The 22,091-nt window shown below is 44.8% G+C and overlaps 1 long non-coding RNA gene across 1 annotated transcript; it reads left to right on the top strand.

Annotated features, from left to right (window-relative positions):
- The first annotated feature begins 17,488 nt into the window (after nt 1–17,488).
- LOC142069236 (uncharacterized) lies at nt 17,489–20,268 on the top strand. The gene is made up of 3 exons (XR_012665035.1): nt 17,489–17,615; nt 18,829–19,004; nt 20,175–20,268. It is a non-coding gene; the product is annotated as an uncharacterized LOC142069236 (long non-coding RNA).
- The last annotated feature ends 1,823 nt before the right edge of the window (nt 20,269–22,091 follow it).

The raw sequence follows: 22,091 nt of genomic DNA, 5'->3' as shown, positions 1-22,091 counted from the left end.
GGTGATTGTTAATAAATAGAGATAAGGATATTACCATGTAATGCTCTTTCACTGGTAAAAGACCCCACAAACCCATACAGTGTAAGGTTACACCCTGAGCCATAGGAACGGAGTAAGGGTGGGTGCCTAAATTAAGAGGGTTATGCCTTGATCCCTAGAAACTGGGTAAAGGTGGGCGCCCCTAGAGTGTGCGGGTAACAGGGATAAAGTGAGAGATTCATAGATATTTAGGTCAGAAGGGACCATTATGATCATCTAGTCTGACCTCCTGCACAACGCAGGCCACAGAATTTCACCCACCACTCCTGCAAAAAACCTCTCACCTATGTCTGTGCTATTGAAGTTCTCAAATCGTGGTTTAAAGACTTCAAGGAGTAGAGAATCCTCCAGCAAGTGACCCATGCCCCATGCTACAGAGGAAGGCGAAAAACCTCCAGGGCCTCTTCCAATCTGCCCTGGAGGAAAATTCCTTCCCGACCCCAAATATGGCGATCAGCTAAACCCTGAGCATATGGGCAAGATTCATCAGCCAGATACTACAGAAAATTCTTTCCTGGGTAACTCAGATCCCACCCCATCTAATATCACATCACAGGCCATTGGGCCTATTTACCATGAATATTTAATTACCAAAAACCATGTTATCCCATCATACCATCTCCTCCATAAACTTATCGAGCTTAATCTTAAAGCCAGATAGATCTTTTGCCCCCACTGCTTCCCTTGGAAGGCTATTCCAAAACTTCACTCCTCTGATGGTTAGAAACCTTCGTCTAATTTCTAGTCTAAATTTCCTGGTGGCCAGTTTATATCTATTTGTTCTTGTGTCCACATTGGAACTGAGCTTAAAAAATTCCTCTCCCTCTCCGGTATTTATCCCTCTGATATATTTATAGAGAGCAATCATATCTCCCCTCAACCTTCTTTTAGTTAGGCTAAACAAGCCAAGCTCCTTGAGTCTCCTTTCATAAGACAAGTTTTCCATTCCTCGGATCATCCAAGTAGCCCTTCTCTGTACCTGTTCCAGTTTGAATTCATCCTTCTTAAACATGGGAGACCAGAACTGCACACAGTATTCCAGGTGAGGTCTCACCAGAGCCTTGTATAACGGTACTAACACCTCCTTATCTCTACTGGAAATACCTCACCTGATGCAGCCCAAGACCGCATTAGCTTTTTTCATGGCCATATCACATTGGCGGCTCATAGTAATCCTGTGATCAACCAATACTCCGAGGTCCTTCTCCTCCTCTGTTACTTCTAATTGATGCGTCCCCAGTTTATTAATAAAATTCTTGTTATTAATCCCTAAATGCATGACCTTACACTTCTCACTATTAAATTTCATCCTATTACTATTACTCCAGTTTACAAGGTCATCCGGATGCTCCTGTAGGATATCTCTGTCCTTCTTTAAATTGGCAATACCTCTGTCATAAATATAAAGGGAAGGGTAAACCCCTTTGAAATCCCTCCTGGCCAGGGGAAAGCTCCTCTCACCTGTAAAGGGTTAAGAAGCTAAAGGTAACCTCGCTGGCACCTGACCAAAATGACCAATGAGGAGACAAGATACTTAAAAAAGCTGGGAGGAGGGAGAGAAACAGAGGGTCTGTGTCTGTCTGTGTGCTGCTCTTGCCAGAGACAGAACAGGAATGGAGGCTTAGAACTTTTAGTAAGTAATCTAGCTAGGTATGTGTTAGATTATGATTTCTTTAAATGGCTGAGAAAAGAATTGTGCTGAATAGAATAACTATTTCTGTCTGTGTATCTTTTTTGTAACTTAAGGTTTTGCCTAGAGGGGTTCTCTATGTTTTGGAATCTAATTACCCTGTAAGATATCTACCATCCTGATTTTACAGGGGGGATTTCTTTATTTCTATTTACTTCTATTTTTTATTAAAAGTCTTCTTGTAAAAAACTGAATGCTTTTTCATTGTTCTCAGATCCAAGGGTTTGGGTCTGTGGTCACCTATGCAAATTGGTGAGGCTTTTTATCCAACATTTCCCAGGAGAGGGGGGGTGCAAGTGTTGGGAGGATTGTTCATTGTTCTTAAGATCCAAGGGTCTGGGTCTGTAGTCACCTAGGCAAATTGGTGAGGCTTTTTACCAAACCTTGTCCAGGAAGTGGGGTGCAAGGTTCTGGGGAAGTATTTTGGGGGGAAAGACGCGTCCAAACAGCTCTTCCCCAGTAACCAGTATTAGTTTGGTGGTGGTAGCGGCCATTCCAAGGATAACGGGTGTAATATTTTGTACCTTGGGGAAGTTTTGACCTAAGCTGGTAAAGATAAGCTTAGGAGGTTTTTCATGCAGGTCCCCACATCTGTACCCTAGAGTTCAGAGTGGGGGAGGAACCTTGACATGGTGGCATAGTGGTGGGATTAACCTGAAATCATTTTGAGATCCAGTTGAGATTTTTTGAACTAGAAATACAGATTTTAAAAAGGAATTTTTAGGAAGTCCAGAAAGCAGCTTTGAAACTGAAAGCAGCTTGGTTTCTCTCTGCTTTGTGGCCAAGCAGAGACAAAAGGGGATTATCTTGTGAATTGCAGGTTTTCTTTGCCTGGAGGCAGGGTACTTAACTCCTGGCAGGGAAATTCACAGTCTTCCAACCCAGAGGTTTTTTTTTTCTTTTCTTCCTAAAAGTAAATAGGGGGTGTGTGTTCTACCCATTTGCTTTTTCTTTGGGCTGGGTAAGCAGGTTTCCAAGTAGTTGGAGGTTTTTTGCTTTAATTTGGGCCCAGAGCAGAGACAAGGGAATTGTCTTTTTCTGTAGGCTGACAATCACTATCAGAGAATAGGTATTCTATTGCAGCACAGCAAAATTTTACAGCCAAGTTTTGTTTGTTTATTTCTAAACCTCGGGTGTAAAGTTAGTTAAAAACAGAGAGGTTAGAATGACCAAATCCTCAGCTCGACTACAGCTGGAATTAGCCAAATTTCAGGCTGAGGAAAGACAAAGGGAACATGAAAGACAGATAGAACTCATGCGGCTGAAGAAGGAACAAGAAAGGGAGGCAGCGAGAGAAGCAGAACAACACCAAGCAGCTGCTCACAGGAGAGCTATGGAAGCGAGGGACAAAGAACTGGAGGAGAAGGAAAAAGAGAGGAAGTATGTGGAGGAGATGGAGAAGATAAAGGCTCAGCAGAATATCCCAACAAACCCTAGTAATCCTTCTCCAAGTACCACTTCCCATCCCAGAAAGTTCCCCACCTACAAGGCAGGCGATGATACTGAGGCCTTCCTAGAAAACTTCGAAAGGGCCTGCCTTGGGTACAACATCTCTACTGACCAATACATGGTAGAGCTGAGGCCGCAGCTCAGTGGACCCTTAGCTGAGGTGGCAGCTGAAATGCCTAAAGAACACATGAACAAGTATGAACTGTTTAAATCCAAGGCAAGAGTCAGAATGGGGATAACACCCGAGCAGTCTCGTCGGAGGTTCAGAGCCCTAAGGTGGAAACCAGACGTGTCATTTACCCGACATGCCTACCACATTGTGAAACATTGGGATGCCTGGATATCAGGAGCAGGTGTTGAATCTCCAGTAAATTTGCCCTTCCTAATGCAAATGGAACAATTCTTAGAGGGTGTTCCTGAGGAAATAGAAAGATACATCCTAGATGGGAAACCCAAAACTGTAATTGAGGCAGGAGAGATTGGAGCCAGATGGGTGGAGGTGGCAGAGAAGAAGAAAACTGGTCGCAGTTGGAGCGGAGACCAGAAGGGACCACCCCAGACCACACCTTATTACCGGGGGCCGCCCAAAGCCCCACCTACCTCCCAAAGAACCCTCCAGACCCCTTATCGTCCCACCACCCCGTTCTCCAGCAACCCTCCTCGCCCCAGTGACCCGTCAGCTGGACGATGTTTTAAGTGTAACGAGCTGGGGCATGTAAAGGCCAACTGCCCCAAGAACCCCAACAGATTACAGTTCATTGCACCGGAATCACACCAGAGGTCCACAGGCCCAGATACCTCCCAGATACCCTTGGAGCGGAGGGAAACTGTGAGTGTGGGTGGGAAGAAGGTCACCGCGTGGAGGGACACCGGAGCACAAGTGTCCGCTATCCATGCTTCCTTAGTGGACCCCAATTTAATCAACCCAGAGATCCAAGTGACGATTCAACCCTTCAAGTCCAACTCTTTCAATTTGCCTACAGCCAAGTTGCCTGTCCAGTACAAGGGCTGGTCAGGAATGTGGACTTTTGCAGTCTATGATGATTATCCCATCCCCATGCTGTTGGGGGAAGACTTGGCCAATCATGTGAAGCAGGCCAAGAGGGTGGGAATGGTCACCCGCAGCCAGGCTAAACAAGCCGTGAGGCCTAGCTCTGTTCCGGAAACTTCTATCAGGACCCAGTCAGAGGTGATGGACCCGGACCCCAGGCCAATGTCTGCAACAGCAGTAGTGGATCCAGTCCCAGAGACCCAGACGGAACCAGTCCTAGAACCGGAACCAGCTGAACAACCAACACCAGACCCCGTGTCAGCACTGAATCCAGTACTTGCAACCTCAACACCAGAAGGCCCCACCGAACCTGAACTGGCAGCAGCCGATAACCCTACACAAGAGGCTCAGCCGGAGCCTGAATCCCAACATAGTGCACCAGCGGAGAGCGGTTCACAGTCAATAGAAACAGCTCCATCCCCTATATCGCTTCCAGAGGGACCAAGCCTAGGTCCACAATCCCATGAGGAACTGATGTCTCCAGCATCAAGGGAACAGTTCCAGACCGAACAGGAAGCAGATGAAAGCCTCCAGAGAGCTTGGACGGCGGCACGAAGCAACCCACCGCCTCTCAGCTCTTCTAATCGATCCAGGTTTGTTGTAGAAAGAGGACTTTTATACAAGGAAACTCTTTCTGGTGGACACCAGGAAGACTGGCATCCTCAGAGACAGTTGGTAGTTCCGACTAAATACCGGGCCAAGCTCTTGAGCTTAGCCCATGATCACCCTAGTGGCCATGCTGGGGTGAACAGGACCAAAGACCGTTTGGGGGGGTCATTCCACTGGGAGGGAATGGGCAAGGATGTTTCTACCTATGTCCAGTCTTGTGAGGTGTGCCAAAGAGTGGGAAAACCCCAAGACCAGGTCAAAGCCCCTCTCCAGCCACTCCCCATCATTGAAGTTCCATTTCAGCGAGTAGCTGTGGATATTCTGGGTCCTTTTCCGAAAAAGACACCCAGAGGAAAGCAGTACATACTGGCTTTCATGGATTTTGCCACCCGATGGCCGGAAGCAGTAGCTCTGAGCAACACCAGGGCTAAAAGTGTGTGTCAGGCACTAGCAGACATTTTTGCCAGGGTAGGTTGGCCCTCCGACATCCTCACAGATGCAGGGACTAATTTCCTGGCAGGAACTATGAAAAACCTTTGGGAAGCTCATGGGGTAAATCACTTGGTTGCCACTCCTTACCACCATCAAACAAATGGCATGGTGGAGAAGTTTAATGGAACTTTGGGGGCCATGATACGTAAATTCGTAAATGAGCACTCCAATGATTGGGACCTAGTGTTGCAGCAGTTGCTCTTTGCCTACAGAGCTGTACCACATCCCAGTTTAGGGTTTTCCCCATTTGAACTTGTATATGGCCGTGAGGTTAAGGGGCCATTGCAGTTGGTGAAGCAGCAATGGGAGGGATTTACACCTTCTCCAGGAACTAACATTCTGGACTTTGTAACCAACCTACAAAACAGCCTCCGAACCTCTTTAGCCCTTGCTAGAGAAAACTTACAGGATGCTCAAAAAGAGCAAAAAGCCTGGTATGATAAACATGCCAGAGAGCGTTCCTTCAAAGTAGGAGACCAGGTCATGGTCTTAAGGGCGCTCCAGGCCCATAAAATGGAAGCATTGTGGGAAGGGCCATTCATGGTCCAGGAGCGCCTGGGAGCTGTTAATTATCTCATAGCATTCCCCACCTCCAACCGGAAGCCTAAGGTGTACCATATTAATTCTCTAAAGCCCTTTTATTCCAGAGAATTAAAGGTTTGTCAGTTTACAGCCCAGGGAGGAGACGACGCTGAGTGGCCTGAAGGTGTTTACTACGAAGGGAAATGTGCTGGTGGTGTGGAAGAGGTGAACCTCTCCATGACCCTTGGGCGTATGCAGCGACAGCAGATCCAGGAGCTGTGCACTAGCTACGCGCCAACGTTCTCAGCCACCCCAGGACTGACTGAACGGGCATACCACTCCATTGACACAGGTAATGCTCACCCAATTAGGGTCCAACCTTACCGGGTGTCTCCTCAAGCTAAAACTGCTATAGAACAGGAGATCCAGGATATGTTACAGATGGGGGTAATCCGCCCCTCTGAAAGTGCATGGGCATCTCCAGTGGTTCTAGTTCCCAAACCAGATGGGGAAATACGTTTTTGCGTGGACTACCGTAAGCTAAATGCTGTAACTCGCCCAGACAACTATCCAATGCCACGCACAGATGAACTATTAGAGAAACTGGGACGGGCCCAGTTCATCTCTACCTTGGACTTAACCAAGGGGTACTGGCAGGTACCGCTAGATGAATCTGCCAAGGAAAGGTCAGCCTTCACCACACATCTCGGGCTGTATGAATTTAATGTACTCCCTTTCGGGCTGTGAAATGCACCCGCCACTTTCCAAAGACTTGTAGATGGTCTCCTAGCGGGATTAGGAGAATATGCAGTCGCCTACCTTGACGATGTGGCCATATTTTCGGATTCCTGGGCAGACCACCTGGAACATCTACAAAAAGTCCTTGAGCGCATAAGGGAGGCAGGACTAACTGTTAAGGCTAAGAAGTGTCAAATAGGCCTAAACAGAGTGACTTACCTTGGACACCAGGTAGGTCAAGGAACTATCAGCCCCCTACAGGCCAAAGTGGATGCTATCCAAAAGTGGCCTGTCCCAAAGTCAAAGAAACAGGTTCAATCCTTCTTAGGCTTGGCCGGTTATTACAGACGATTTGTACCGCACTACAGCCAAATCGCTGCCCCACTGACAGACCTAACCAAAAAGAAACAGCCAAATGCTGTTCAGTGGACCGGAAAGTGTCAGAAGGCCTTTAACAAGCTTAAAGCGACACTCATGTCTGACCCTGTACTAAGGGCCCCAGACTTTGACAAACCGTTCCTAGTAACCACAGATGCATCCGAGCGTGGTGTGGGAGCAGTTTTAATGCAGAAAGGACCTGATCAAGAATTCCACCCTGTAGTGTTTCTCAGCAAAAAACTGTCTGAGAGGGAAAGCAACTGGTCAGTCACTGAAAAAGAATGTTATGCCATTGTCTACGCTCTGAAAAAGCTACACCCATATGTTTGGGGACGGCGTTTCCACCTGCAAACCGACCATGTTGCACTGAAGTGGCTTCACACCGTCAAGGAAACTAACAAAAAACTTCTTCGGTGGAGTTTAGCTCTCCAAGATTTTGATTTCGACGTCCAACACATCTCAGGAGCTTCTAACAAAGTGGCTGATGCACTCTCCCGTGAAAGTTTCCCAGAATCAACTGGTTAAAATCGTCCTTGAGATGTGGAAAATATTGTTAGTCTTTATGTACTTGGTAGTATATTTAGAGATGCATGTGTCTTATTAACTCTGTTTTTCCTAGAGCTCCAGGAAGAAATCCCAGCCAGTGTTTCACCCTAGCTGAGATTTGGGGGGCGTGTCATAAATATAAAGGGAAGGGTAAACCCCTTTGAAATCCCTCCTGGCCAGGGGAAAGCTCCTCTCACCTGTAAAGGGTTAAGAAGCTAAAGGTAACCTCGCTGGCACCTGACCAAAATGACCAATGAGGAGACAAGATACTTAAAAAAGCTGGGAGGAGGGAGAGAAACAGAGGGTCTGTGTCTGTCTGTGTGCTGCTCTTGCCAGAGACAGAACAGGAATGGAGGCTTAGAACTTTTAGTAAGTAATCTAGCTAGGTATGTGTTAGATTATGATTTCTTTAAATGGCTGAGAAAAGAATTGTGCTGAATAGAATAACTATTTCTGTCTGTGTATCTTTTTTGTAACTTAAGGTTTTGCCTAGAGGGGTTCTCTATGTTTTGGAATCTAATTACCCTGTAAGATATCTACCATCCTGATTTTACAGGGGGGATTTCTTTATTTCTATTTACTTCTATTTTTTATTAAAAGTCTTCTTGTAAAAAACTGAATGCTTTTTCATTGTTCTCAGATCCAAGGGTTTGGGTCTGTGGTCACCTATGCAAATTGGTGAGGCTTTTTATCCAACATTTCCCAGGAGAGGGGGGGTGCAAGTGTTGGGAGGATTGTTCATTGTTCTTAAGATCCAAGGGTCTGGGTCTGTAGTCACCTAGGCAAATTGGTGAGGCTTTTTACCAAACCTTGTCCAGGAAGTGGGGTGCAAGGTTCTGGGGAAGTATTTTGGGGGGAAAGACGCGTCCAAACAGCTCTTCCCCAGTAACCAGTATTAGTTTGGTGGTGGTAGCGGCCATTCCAAGGATAACGGGTGTAATATTTTGTACCTTGGGGAAGTTTTGACCTAGGCTGGTAAAGATAAGCTTAGGAGGTTTTTCATGCAGGTCCCCACATCTGTACCCTAGAGTTCAGAGTGGGGGAGGAACCTTGACAACCTCCCAGCTTTGTATCATCCGCAAACTTTATTAGCACACTCCCACTTTTTGTGCCGAGGTCAGTAATAAGAAGATTAGATAAGATTGGTCCCAAAACCGATCCTCGAGGAACTCCACTGGTAACCTCCCTCCAGCCTGACAGTTCACCTTTCAGTAGGACCCATTGTAGTCTCCCCTTTAACCAATTCCTTATCCACCTTTCAATTTTCCTATTGATCCCCATCTTATCCAATTTAACTAATAATTCCCCATGTGGCACGGAATCAAACGCCTTACTGAAATCTAGGTAAATTAGATCCACTGCGTTTCCTTTGTCTAAAAAATCTGTTACTTTCTCAAAGAAGGAGATCAGGTTGGTTTGGCACGATCTACCTTTTGTAAAACCATGTTGTATTTTGTCCCATTTACCATTGACCTCAATGTCCTTAACTACCTTCTCCTTCAAAATTTTTTCCAAGACCTTGCATACTACAGATGTCAAACTAACAGGCCTGTAGTTACTCGGATCACTTTTTTTCCCTTTCTTAAAAATAGGAACTATGTTAGCAATTCTCCAGTCATACAGTACAACCCCTGAGTTTACAGATACATTAAAAATTCTTGCTAATGGGCTTGCAATTTCATGTGCCAATTCCTTTAATATTCTTGGATAAAGGTTATCTGGGACCCCCGATTTAGTCCTATTAAGCTGTTTGAGTTTCACTTCTACCTCAGATATGGTAATATCTACCTCCATATCTTCATTCCCATTTGTCATGCTACCATTATCCCTAAGATCCTCATTAGCCTTATTAAAGACTGAGGCAAAGTATTTGTTTAGATATTGGGCCATGCCTAGATTATCCTTGACCTGCACTCCATCCTCAGTGTTTAGCGGTCCCACTTCTTCTTTCTTTGTTTTCGTCTTATTTATATGGCTATAGAACCTTTTACTATTGGTTTTAATTCCCTTTGCAAGGTCCAACTCTACTTAACTTTTAGCCTGTCTCACTTTATCCCTACATGTTCTGACCTCTGTAAGGTAGCTTTCCTTGCTGATCCCTCCCTTCTTTCACTCCCTGTATGTTTTCTGCTTTTTCTTAATCACCTCTCTGAGATGCTTGCTCATCCAGCTTGGTCTACAACTCCTGCCTATGAATTTTTTCCCCTTTCTTGGGATGCAGGCTTCTGATAGCTTCTGCAGCTTTGATTTAAAATAATCCCAGGCCTCCTCTACCTTTAGATCCATAAATTCTTCAGTCCAATCCACTTCCCTAACTAATTTCCTTAATTTTTGAGATGCCAAAAGCCAAGCAGACAGAGTTGGACCTTCTGAAGGGAATTAAAATCAACAGTAAAAGGTTCTATAGCCATATAAATAAAAAGAAAACAAGAAAAGAAGAAGTGAGATCACTAACCACTGAGGACTGGGTGGAGATTAAAGATAATTTAGGCATGGCCCAACACCTAAACAAATACTTTGTCTCAGTTTTTAATGAGGCTAATGAAGAGCTTAGAGGTAGTGGCAGGGTGGCTAATGGAAACAAGGATATGGAGGTAGAAATTACCCCATCCGAGGTGGAAGTGAAACTCAAACATCTTAATGGGACTAAATTAGGAGGACCAGATAATCTCCGTGCAAGAATATTAAAGAAACTGGCACACGAAATTGCAAACCCAATAGCAAGGGTTTTTAATGAATATGTAAACTGGGGGTCAGGCCCTACGACTGGAGAACTGCTAATATATTTTTAAGAAAAGGAAAAAAAGTTATCCAGGAAACTACAGGCCTGTTGTTTGACCTCAATTTTATGCAAGGTCTTTGAACAAATTTGAAAGAGAAAGCAATTAAAGACATAGAGGTTAACAGTAATTGGGATGAAGTACAACATGTTTTTTCAAAAGGTAGATCATGCAAGACCAACCTGATCTTCTTCTTTAAGAAGATAACATATTTTAGATAAAGGAAATGCAGTAGATCTAATCTACCTGGATTTCAGTAATGCATCTAATACAGTTCCACTTGGAAAATTATTAAATTGGAGAAGATGGGAATTAATATGAGAATTGAAAGGTGGATAAATAACTGGTTAAAGGGGAGGCAACAATGGGCCACACTGAAAGGTGAACTGTTAGACTGGAGAGAAATTACTAGTGGAGTTCCTCAGGGATCAGTCTTGGGACCAATTTTATTTAACATTTTTATAACTGACCATGGCACAAAAAGTGGTTGTGTGCTAATAAAATTTGCAGATGACAAAGTTGGGAGGTATTGCCAATATGGAGGAGGACCGGAATATCATACAAGAAGATCTGGATGACTTTGTAAACTGGAGTAATAGAAATGGGATTAAATTTAATAGTGCAAAGTGCAAGGTTGTGCATTTAGGGATTAACAACAAGAATTTTTGCTATAAACTCAGGATTTATCAGTTGGAAGTGACAAAGGAGGAGAAAAACCTGGGTGTACTGGTTGATCACATGATGACTATGAGCTGTCAATGTGATGCAGCCATGAAAAAGGCTAATGCAGTCCTAGAATGCATCAGCCAAGGTATTTCCAATAGAGACAGGGAAGTGTTAGTACCATTATACAAGACACTGGTGAGCCCATATCTGGAATATTGTGTGCAATTCTAGTCTCCTATGTTAAAGATGAGTTTAAACTGGAGAAGGGTTACTAGGGTGATCAGAGGAACAGAAAACCTACCTCATGAGAGGAGACACAAGGAGCTTGGCTTGTTTAGCTTAACCAAATGAAGGCTGAGGGGAGATATGATTGCTGTCTATAAATACATCCGAGGGATAAATACCAGGGAGGGAGAGGAGTTATTTAAGTTAAACACCAATGTGGACACAAGAACAAATGAATATAAACTGACCATCAACAACTTTAGGCTTGAAATCAGATGAAGGTTTCTAACCATCAGAGGAGTGAAGTTTTGGAACAGCCTTCCAAGGGGAGCTGGGTGGGGTGGGGGGGAGAAGAGGAATCTAATTAGTTTCAAGGCTGAGCTTGAGAAGTTTATGAAGATGATGGTATCCTGATACTGCCTACAATGGCATGTAGCCGATCTGTGACTGCTAGCAGAAAATATCTCCAACAGCCAGTGATGGGACACTAAATGAGGAGGGCTCTGATTTACTAAAGAGAATTCTGTCCCAGGTGTCTGGCTCGTGGGTCTGATTGCCATATTTGGGGTAAGGAAAATTTTTTCTCCGAGATCAGATTGGCAGAGCCCCTGGTGGATTTTCTTCTGCCTTTGCAGCATGGGGCATAGGTCACTTGCAGATTCAAACCATTACACAATGGTAACTGCAGTCTAAAAGACACAGGAGAGTCATAACAAGGCGTGGGTATGTGGTTTATTCTTTAAGTGATAGTCTCATGTCAAGGGCCTTACAGAAGAAGTGGATTTTAAAGAGGGATGTGAATGAAAGCAGCATGTTTTCTAAATCTATTTAATTAGGTATTTTCCCATTGCCTGTGCTGGAAGAGGGATAACAAGCCCCACACAGAACTCTCTTTACTCCATGGTTCTCTATTTAACGCCATGTCTACACTTAAACCATTACAGGGACACAGCTGCACCTGCACTGTTGTAGTGCATTAGGGTAGACACTTATTACCCATCAGTGTAGTTAACCAACCTCCCCAAAAAGTGTTACCTAGGTTGACAGAAGAATTTTTCCATCAACCTACCGCTGTCTACACTGGGGATTAGGTCGGTTTAACTACACCTCTCTAGGGTGTGGATTTTCACATCCCTCAGAGACACAGCTATGCTGATGTGACTTTTCTAGGTAGACCACCTTTTACTCTGCCTTTTGGGGCAATGAGGAACAACTATAGTCCTGGTTAAGAGAGCACAGTCCTGGCTTCCAGAGTTCATGATGCCCATAAAGTTTCATCCATATCTAAAGTACAAGGTTTAGTAATAAATCTATATTGAATGCCCATTCATTTGAAAATTTGCACTGAGCAAATGATCCTACAGCCAGCAAGAAATGAAACTGGGCTGTTCTCAGTGATCAGACCCCACAGGCTCACTGATAAAAATGTGATGACCAAGCAATCACATCACTAGAACACCCGTAGCCTAACTGACTGGGTTGTGATGTTTCATTATTTCATGGGCATCTATTGTATCCATTTATTTGGCTTTATGTAAAACAGTAAAGCAGACCCCCATCCTCACCAACCTTTAGAGGCTGCAATATAAAAATCATCACACCACACTGTAGCATATTTTTTCCTCCCCACACATATTACAAATCAAAATCGCCCCATCACTCCCCCAAACCCACCCCACTAGTCTGCAAGTGCCAGCCCAAACAGACAGGCTTTGCAGTGTGACCAGAAGGTCAACAGATTCGGGCAATTTCAGACCCATGAACACCCTGCCGGCAGCCCCTTTTTTATGTCAAGGGGGGAGGGGGCTCTAACTCAAGTGACTTCACTCACCTCTAGCGGAGCAGTATTATGGCAAGGGAAGTGAAATGTCTCTCAAGCAGGAAGGTCTCAGGCCATTTAGGGCTCTCGGTGTCAAAACCAGAATCTAAAACTCCACATGAAAGGCTGTGGGCAGCCAGTGCAGATCCCAGAGCACTGGTATCAAAGGACCCAGGACTTCCACACTTGTCTTCAGCAGCCAGACACGACATGGAGCCAAATGAAAGCGTGTGGCATGAAGTTCCCCCAACATATCCAGAACCTCCATAAGTAACGTGTTGAAACTGAAGTAGAGGAGTCTTAGGCCATGTCTACACTTTGAGCTCTACAGCACTGTAGCTATGCCTCTGTAGCACCATAGTGTAGATATTTTCTACAATGGCTGAAGGGTTTTTTCTGTTGTTGTACATGATCGACCTTCCCAAGCAGCGATAGCTAGGCTAGCAGAACCATTTTCCCATCAACCTAGTTGAGTCTACAGTAGGGTTAGGAAATCCATAGCTACGTCATGCAGGAGTGTGAATTTTGGACACCCCTGAGCACCATAGCGATGTTGACCTAGTTTTTCAGCATAGGTCAGGCCCTAGAATTGTTCCCATCACACATTGCCCTGCCTGAAAGATCACAGACAAGCTGGTCTGATTGGCTATGTATGGAACCTTTTGTCCACAATGACTCCAGCAATTTCACTCACATCAGCAGCGAGGCAGCTGCGATTGACCAGGCAGTTTACCACCTGGAATGAAACCACTGAATGAGGCTTTGCAAATGCTCTGGAGGAGCCACAGAAATGCTTCTTTGCCTCAGGCACAGGTGGGGTGTAAGATTTCATAACCTGTTTGTGACAAAACCAATCAGCTTCAGCATGAGATGTGGGGCATTGGCACGCTGTTCATGTTTCCTCATGTTTTGTCTGTTGCAGGGCAGTTGTGAACTGAGTGGGGGCAGGAGGAAAGAGTCAGGGAAGTGAGAGGACCAGTGCCTGCCGATAGTGGGGGGCAGAGTGAAGGCAGCTGGCTTCAGCAGTGTTACTGAGCATGGCTGAGCAGCAAATATGAGGTGGGAGGGCACATGACCCTGCATGATCTGCCTGATGTAGAGCATGGATTTGAACTTGTGTCTCTGAAGGATACAGAGAAAGGTGCCTCACTCCATCCCAGACCTAGGTCCCAAACTCCCTTTTTAGGAACCTTTTTTAGGCCACACACCCCTCTCCTCAACATTTCCCATTGGCCAGCCTAGATAGCCCCTCCCTCTCTGCTCACTGGCTTTTGTAATCCAATTTTTAGGCACCTAACTCAGGGTTGTGTATTCCACTAGGCAGCAGGGTGTTTAAAAATCCGGCTCCACTATGCAGGGTGTTGCAGCACACAGGTCCCCCTTGTGACTCCCAGCCCCAGTGGAATTTGCAAAAGCACCTAAGCAGGTTAGGCACTGAACTCCTATTGAAATCCACGTTTACACCCGAGTTGTGAAATGTGTCACCCCATATCTTAAATCATTGTCTAGACAAGACATTTGTGGCTGAGCTCTGGGGTAAACCACAAATTGTTTGTTTTATTCTGGAACAAATGTTTGTGAAGTGTCTAGATGAACATTTACAATAGTGTGTGTGTGTGTTAACTTGAGCTAAATAGCAATAAATTAACTCAAGTTAAAATAGGGGAACGCACTTGCTAGTCTAGAGAAACCTCATGGGAGATTTGAGAACATACTGCAAATACCTGAAAGCTGAGGACACCAGAGAGGGAAAAAAATTTACCCACCACACCCCTAAATAATGATGATGAATGCAATGACAATAAGTGAAAATGTGGATTGAATCTCAGGAAATAATTATTTAGCGTATTTAACTATTGGACCAGCTTCCCAAGGGATGTGGTAGATTTTCCATCACTTGGAGTCTAAATTGTGACTGGACAACGCTTTCTGAAAGATCTGCTCAGGCACAAGTCAGTGAGCTGGATGCAGCAGTCATTCATTGTCTGGCCTTAACATGAATATAAGAATCTATAAAACAAAAAGAGCTCTGGGGCTGGAGAAGCCTCTCCCCATGGGCTTGGGATACTGGAAACTCAGACTGGATAAAATACTGGAGAATAGAGTGCTGGGACACTCTGAAACTCACTGTGATTCCAAAGAGACTTTGTTCAGTATAAGGGGAGTGGCTGCCTACCTGGGAAGTATTTATTGCCCTAGAAGATAAGATGACAGGCACCATAGGATCAGAGTTTCCTTTTATCAGAAGAAACCAGAATTCTAAATATATTAGAAGAAACAAAGTATTTGATACAACTGCAGAAATGTCTGGGAATGTCCATTTTAAGGGAGGTGTCTTTAACAGAACTGAACTTGCATGGCACGTTAACCTATCGCACTGCCAGACTCTGCAACCTCACAAGGATACTCATTGCACTGCCAAAGAAACACACTTTATGTACCAAATGCTCTAAGGCCTGAATCAGTTTTTATATTGATTCAACTTTAGAACACAATATTGTAAACCCCTTAGTGTGGATGCCCTTATACTGGTATAAAGGGGCTTATGTTTTATAGACTACTTTTGTAAATATGCACAACCTAACCAATACATTTAAATTGGTACAAAACCTGTATATACCAGGCCTACTTCACACATAATGCAAAACCCTGGTGTCCACCCCAGACTCTATCCGTGGAGATCTAAAACACTGTTGTGGACTGAGTTAAACCTTGCTATTGTATGATGGGCATAGCTGCCACCTGACATCCAGGGTAAATGTGACCTAAGCTACAGCAATAGCACCCAAGCCACAGGGACATGGAAAAACATGTGAATAAACTGAATTGTGTGGCCCAAGGGGTTTCACATGCAGGGGTCAGGGTCTGGATTGGTGGAGGGGTGTGTGTGTGTGTGTGTGTATGTGTGTGTGTGAGAAAGAAGCAGAAAGACAGTCAAGCAGACTTACCTGGAAGCACAGTGTGTTGTGATGGGAGGAGCGTAGAGAAAGGTTTTGTGCTGATGTGCTGACTGACAGAAGCTTGGAGCTGTGAGAAAAGACACTGCCCATGTTGTTTGGTTCCTCCTGTGTTCAGGGAAGCAGGACTTTGTACATTCCGTTTATAAATAAAATTGCATCAAAGAAATACCTGACAACCACCAGCTGCTCCTCCTAACTGGAACAACCTTCAACCCCACCTCCCTGCCACCAATTTTTGGCTAGCTGTTTTTGTCAACAGGGGTAACAATATACTTCCCATGGCTTACAAGTGTCTGCATTAGATGCCTGGGGATATTGCTCAGGTCAGAATTATGGTTTTCTCTCAGAGTGCGAGTGAGGGGGATTCGGCATGTGCACTGTGATCATTGGTACATTGGGAGGCAAAGGGAGCTCCATGCGATGGTGCAGAGTCTGTCAAGGAGATAGGTTAACATGATGTGTGGGCGTTTTGTCATGCTGAAAACATCTCCCTTAACTGGACACTCCCCTGCTTTTCAGAGGTTGGACGTGCTTTTCAGGTTACATGTGAGCAGCTTGAGCTGTAACGAGCAGAGTTTTTGTTCATGCTAATATAGTGGCATATAGGGGGGGTGTTGTATTAGGGTCTGTGTAGTTAATCCACCCTGTGGGGCAGGGCAGGTGAGCAGACAGATGTATTCAAGGAATGCCAGCTGGGGAGAGAACTGTCCAGGTTGTTGGCTGCCAGCAGGTCGCAGCTCAACCAGAGACAAAACTGGCTCTAGGGAGCAGAGAAATGTGTTCAAGAGCAGAGCTCAGAGAAGAGGCAGGGAATCTTAGAAACCACTGAGGTGGGTGAGGATTCCTGTCACTCTGTAACACAGGGAAGCCGTGTGCTTCCAGGTGGGAGGGTGGTTGAGATCAACTCCTGCACTGCAGCTGGAGGCAACACCACATCAGGAAGGGATGGGGGTGTAATGCCTGCCAGGGAAAGAACTTCCAGGTTGTTAGCTGCCAGCAGGTCTCAGCTAAACTAGAGGCAAAACTGGCTTGTGACACTGCACCCCATAAGGCTTTATGGGAATATGCTTATGAATGTATATATGACATAAATGGAATATGTTTTATGCTTCATATGCCATGTATGCTTGTCATTTTTGTATTCAAAGTTATGAATATTGGCTGCGTACTTGCTTTATTTTAAGTAGCCTTAGTAAAGCATTTGGTCAGCTTCTTGAGAAAGGAATGTGCAAATTAAGTGCCCAATCAAGAAACACTTAACAAACAATGGGTCTTGGAAGGCTCCAATCCACATAAGAAGTCTTCCTGGAGACATTCAAGATAGCATGTGGGCAATGGCTACTGCATGTAAAAACTGAGTCATGCATGGACATGTGACTTGCCCATGTGACTCCAAAACTCCATCTTGGTGCTGGACTTTGCACAGGAGAGAGGAGGGGGGGTCTCCACCCACAAGAGAGAGTCTATTTAAACCCCAGGGAGATCCCTCCATTTTGTCTTCAGCTGGCTCAAGAGATAGCCTCTCCACCCCAAAGGATACCTGAAAGAAACTGGGACAAAGGATAATAACTACTGGGGGTGTGAGTGATTGCTGGACCCATACTAGAAGGAGACTAGTCTGTAAAAGAAGCTTATTGGAACATCTCTGAGGGTGAGATTTTATCTGTATTCAGCATCTTACTGTATAAGACATAGGCTTGCATGTTTTAATTTATTTTGCTTGGTAATTCACTTTGTTCTGTTTGTCATTACTTGGAACTACTTAAATCCTACTTTTTATATTTAATAAAATCACTTTTTACTTATTAATTAACCCAGAGTATGTATTAATACCGGGGGGGGGGGGGCAAATAGCTGTGCATATCTTTCTGTCAGTGTTATAGTGGGTGAACAATTTGAGTTTAATCTGTATATGCTTTATAGAGGGTAAAACGGATTTATTTGGGGTTTGGACCCCATTGGGAGTTGGGCATCTGAGTGTTAAAGACAGGAACACTTCTTAAATTGCTTTCAGTTAAGCCTGCAGCTGTTAGGGGATGTGGTTCAGACCTGGTTCTGGGTTTGCAGCCAGCTAGTGTGTCTGGCTCAAACCAGGCAGGGCACTGAAGTCCCAGTCTGTCAGGGAAAGCAGGGGCAGAAGTAGTCTCAACACATCTATGAAATCAGTTGGCAGTTCTCAAGCGGTTTTCTGTGATCCAACACGGTTCCCCGTCACACGGCTCTAGGGAGCATAGAGCAATGTGTCCCAGAGGAGAGTCCAGAGAAGGGGCAGGGGATCTCAGAAAACACTGAGGTGGGTGAGGATTCCTGTACCCCCACTATTCCTTCCTTCTGTCTTTGGTTCTTCTGCAGAACTCTGCCAGCTAACAACTGGGACAGTTTCCTTAATCCCTGACAACACCTCTCCTGCCCCTGTGCCAGAGGGCATATTGCCTTCTGCTGGAAAGGAGCTAGTCTCAGCCCCCCCATACTTGGAAGCACTCTGCTTCCCTGTGTTACAGAGTCACAGGACAGAACCCTTCCTAGGGGGCACAGAGAAATGTGTCTGAGCAGGAGGCCCAGAGGAGGAAACTGGGGAAGGAATAGTGGGGGTACAGGAATGTCTCCTCACTAGTCACTTGGGGCAGGATGCCCAGGACACTAGGAGGATGGCTGGGTCAGCATCTGTGCAACCAGACACTCAGGCTGTGACCCAGGTTTTGAGAAGGACTGTGTCACTGACCTCCTGGAGGGGAGCCGTCACACCACTGACTTCTCAGGGACAGAGAAAGGGGTGGCAGATGGTACCCCAATCCAGGTCCCAATTTTTCAGGATGCTATTTCTGATAAGTTTTTGGAAAGTAACTGTCTCTCTTTAAATCAAGATGCAGCTCTAATGCCTGTGATAACAGAGGAGTTTGGACCAGGAAATTGCCAGGTGGTAGTTTGCCAGAATACAAATGACCCAACTGACAGAGAAGGGGGTGTTTTCCCCCAGGCTGATGAGACACAGAGAGCAGTTATGGGAAAGCTGCTGGGAAAAGGTGCATCTGATCAAAGGGTAAGCACCCCTCGCCCAGCTCACAGCCCTCTAGGGGGCAGGGAAGGACTCAGTGCTGGGAGGGGGACACACAGGGTAACCCCAAAAGGGGAGCTGGATTTTCTACATATGTACAGCCCTGGGGTTGGGAGACTGTTCCCCAAAGGGCCAGCCAATGTGCAGGATCCTCCTGGACCCTTATCTTGCCAGACCCTGAGACATCAAAATGCCAGAAACATGATTAAATTAAGAGCCCACACACTGGAGGGAAAGAAAAGCCAGTGACTGATTACATGAAAGAGTCTCAAAGGACCCCATTGGCAATGAACAAACTAACCTCAAACTACACGATCAGAACAGAAGGTGTGGTATAATAAATATTCTTGTAAACACCCATCTGTGATAAAAATTTTGGTATTAATGTTAAGTTTGGGGGATAAGAATTTTGACAGATGTTAAACCTTATGGTAATGCTACTTTTAAATTAATACCTGTAAACAGGTTTAAAGCTTATCACAGCAGAGAAGCCATAAAAAAACCTGGTTTGCTGTGTGAATGGGGAAAATGAGGCACACTGCCTTATGGCCTTAATGGCTGGATGCCAAGAGAACTATACCACAAACTGCCTTTGAGCTAGTCAGTGACTAAGCCTCTTGGAGTAAACTAAGAGGGGCGGTGTGCTGCTCTGTACACCTTGGAGGAACACCCTACACCCCCACGTTCATCTTTATAAAATGATTGTGTGGTATCCAATGCAAAGTTTGTCATGTTGGGTGTCTTCAGAAGGCTCATGATGCACTGAGCATGGTTGTTATAGTAATTGTTACAGTAAGGTTATAGGTTATAATTTCATGTATGTAGTTATGGGGCCAAAAATTTATCCTCATGGCTTAAAGCGAGCCCATGCAAAAACTCTCCAAGAACAGAGAGGCAGTTCACACCTCATCAGGGCATGGATGGGACAAACTCAGCCCAGCTTCACAGGAACAATAGACAGTGGCTTAGACAGCAACAAACAAATTTGTTAGACCTTCGAGGGAGTCACCCCCCTTCCTTTGGTCAGTTTGGAACTGCGATGAGGTAATGCTCACTTTACTCTGAAGGTTGGGGGACAAAGTCAAGAGGGAAGAAAGGACATGATAAAATAGAGACACATTTGCAATGCTCTCTCTCTTCCACCTCCATCTACAGACATCACCACCAAGCAACTGAAGTGCTGATCAAAGGGGAGAGCCTGGCTGAAGGGCAACCAGCCAGCCTGTGGTGAGAAGCATCTAAGTTTGTAAGGGCACTGAAAGTGTTAAGAGCAGCTTAGAATGCATTTTCCTTTTATTTCATTTGACCAAGTCTGACTTCTTGTGTTTTGACTTATAATCACTTAAAATTTATCTTTATATTTAATCTCCTGTTTGTTCTCCCTGAAACAGTGTGTTTGGTTTGAAGCATGTCAGAAGTGTATCAGATAACAAATCTGGTACCAATTTGTTAAATTGATGAATTTATATAAGCTTGCAGTGTCCAGCGGGCATACCTGGACACTGCAAGATGGAGATTCCTAGGGTTGTGTCTGGGACTGGAGATACTGGCTAGTGTCATTCGGTTGCACAATCCAAGGAGCAGCTTACATGCCAGAGGCTGTGCGTGAACAGCCCAGGAGTAGGGGTTCTCACAGCAGAGCAGGGTAAAGCTGGCTCCCAGAGTCAAGGATTGGCGTGACCTAACAGATCGCCGGTCAAGACAACACCAGAGGGGAACGTCACAACCAGGCCACAGAGCAGGTGACTTTCCCCAGTATTCTGCAGGGAAGCAGAGTAAAAGACTGTACCTGGAACTAAAGGAAGGGCAGGTGTCAATAGATAGGTCTTCAGTGTGCTGCTACAGATGCGCAGAGGGGGCAAAGATGGAGCTGAGAAGAGCATGGCATCCTGAGGCCATTGCTGCTACCTATATGGACTCTGCCTTAAGCTTAGCTTTCCCACACTAACCTAAGAATCTTCCCTGCTGACTTCCAGTTAAGAAATGCTACATTGTTTTGAATAGGCTGCTTGCATGACTGCAAAATATACAAAACACACACTTTAATGAAACAAAATGTTAAACTGTTTCATCACAGCACAAACGGGATATTTTGACCTAGAAAAGATAAAATGTTTCCACCAGAACTAAATAGCAGCTGCCCTTCATGGTTTTATAAAAGAAAGAATATATGACATGTCATTGGTGCATAATATGAACTATTGATGTGGCATGAAATAACATAATTTGAAAAATAAAAACTGAAAGCATAAAACTCAAAATAAATTTCTAAAGGTTTAAAAATATTTCCTCCCCCAAGGAATTTTCATAGAAATTGATATTTCATCCACTGCCCTCAAAAGATAGATATTTATTTTTCCATCAAAAATATTTACATTATTTATTCCAAACACCTCTATTCCTGGCTTTGCCACTAACTCACCACAGGGTCTCTCTCAGGGCTTGTCTACACAGGAAGCTTCCATGGTATGACAGAAGTGAATTTAAACCACTATAATTGCACCAGTGTATCTCCCCACATGGACACTTATTCTTACTAAGAGTGACCTTTTTCCATTTTAAGCTTGTTACTTTCAAAGTAAAGTAGTTTAAGCTAAGCTTTAAAAAGCCACTCATTCTGGAACAGGAGTGCCCATGAAGGGAGTTATATCAGTGTAAGTGAAAAATTTCCAGTGTAGATAAACCCTTAGTCTGCTGAGGCACTTTGGGATGGCTGTAAAGATTTCCCCACTACACACAAATTGGCAGTGCAGTAAAAAAAAATACAGCTGACCAGACTGTACTGTGAAATTCTAACACCCTGGCAAACTGTCCAATATCCCCCTCTAGTGGATAACAGCCAACTCCTCCTGCCAGCTAGTGGAGTTAATCTTTGCAGAATTTGTACAGTGAATATGAAGCTCCAAGGCTGAAACAGTGCCGAGTAGTTACAAAAAGCAACCACTGCATGCACAGCTAATCCCTGTGTTGTACCCAGATCAGATGAGAGTCCTGGGAACTGGCTGCAATATTGTGTGTCTGCAGTGTGGACAATCCAGGATTACACTGAATCATGAGACAGAGACACACACA

Source organism: Caretta caretta, chromosome 14 (genome assembly GCF_965140235.1).
Source record: "Caretta caretta isolate rCarCar2 chromosome 14, rCarCar1.hap1, whole genome shotgun sequence".
In the NCBI taxonomy this organism is placed as follows: Eukaryota; Metazoa; Chordata; order Testudines; family Cheloniidae; genus Caretta; species Caretta caretta.
This window is presented reverse-complemented; position numbering and strand designations above follow the sequence as displayed.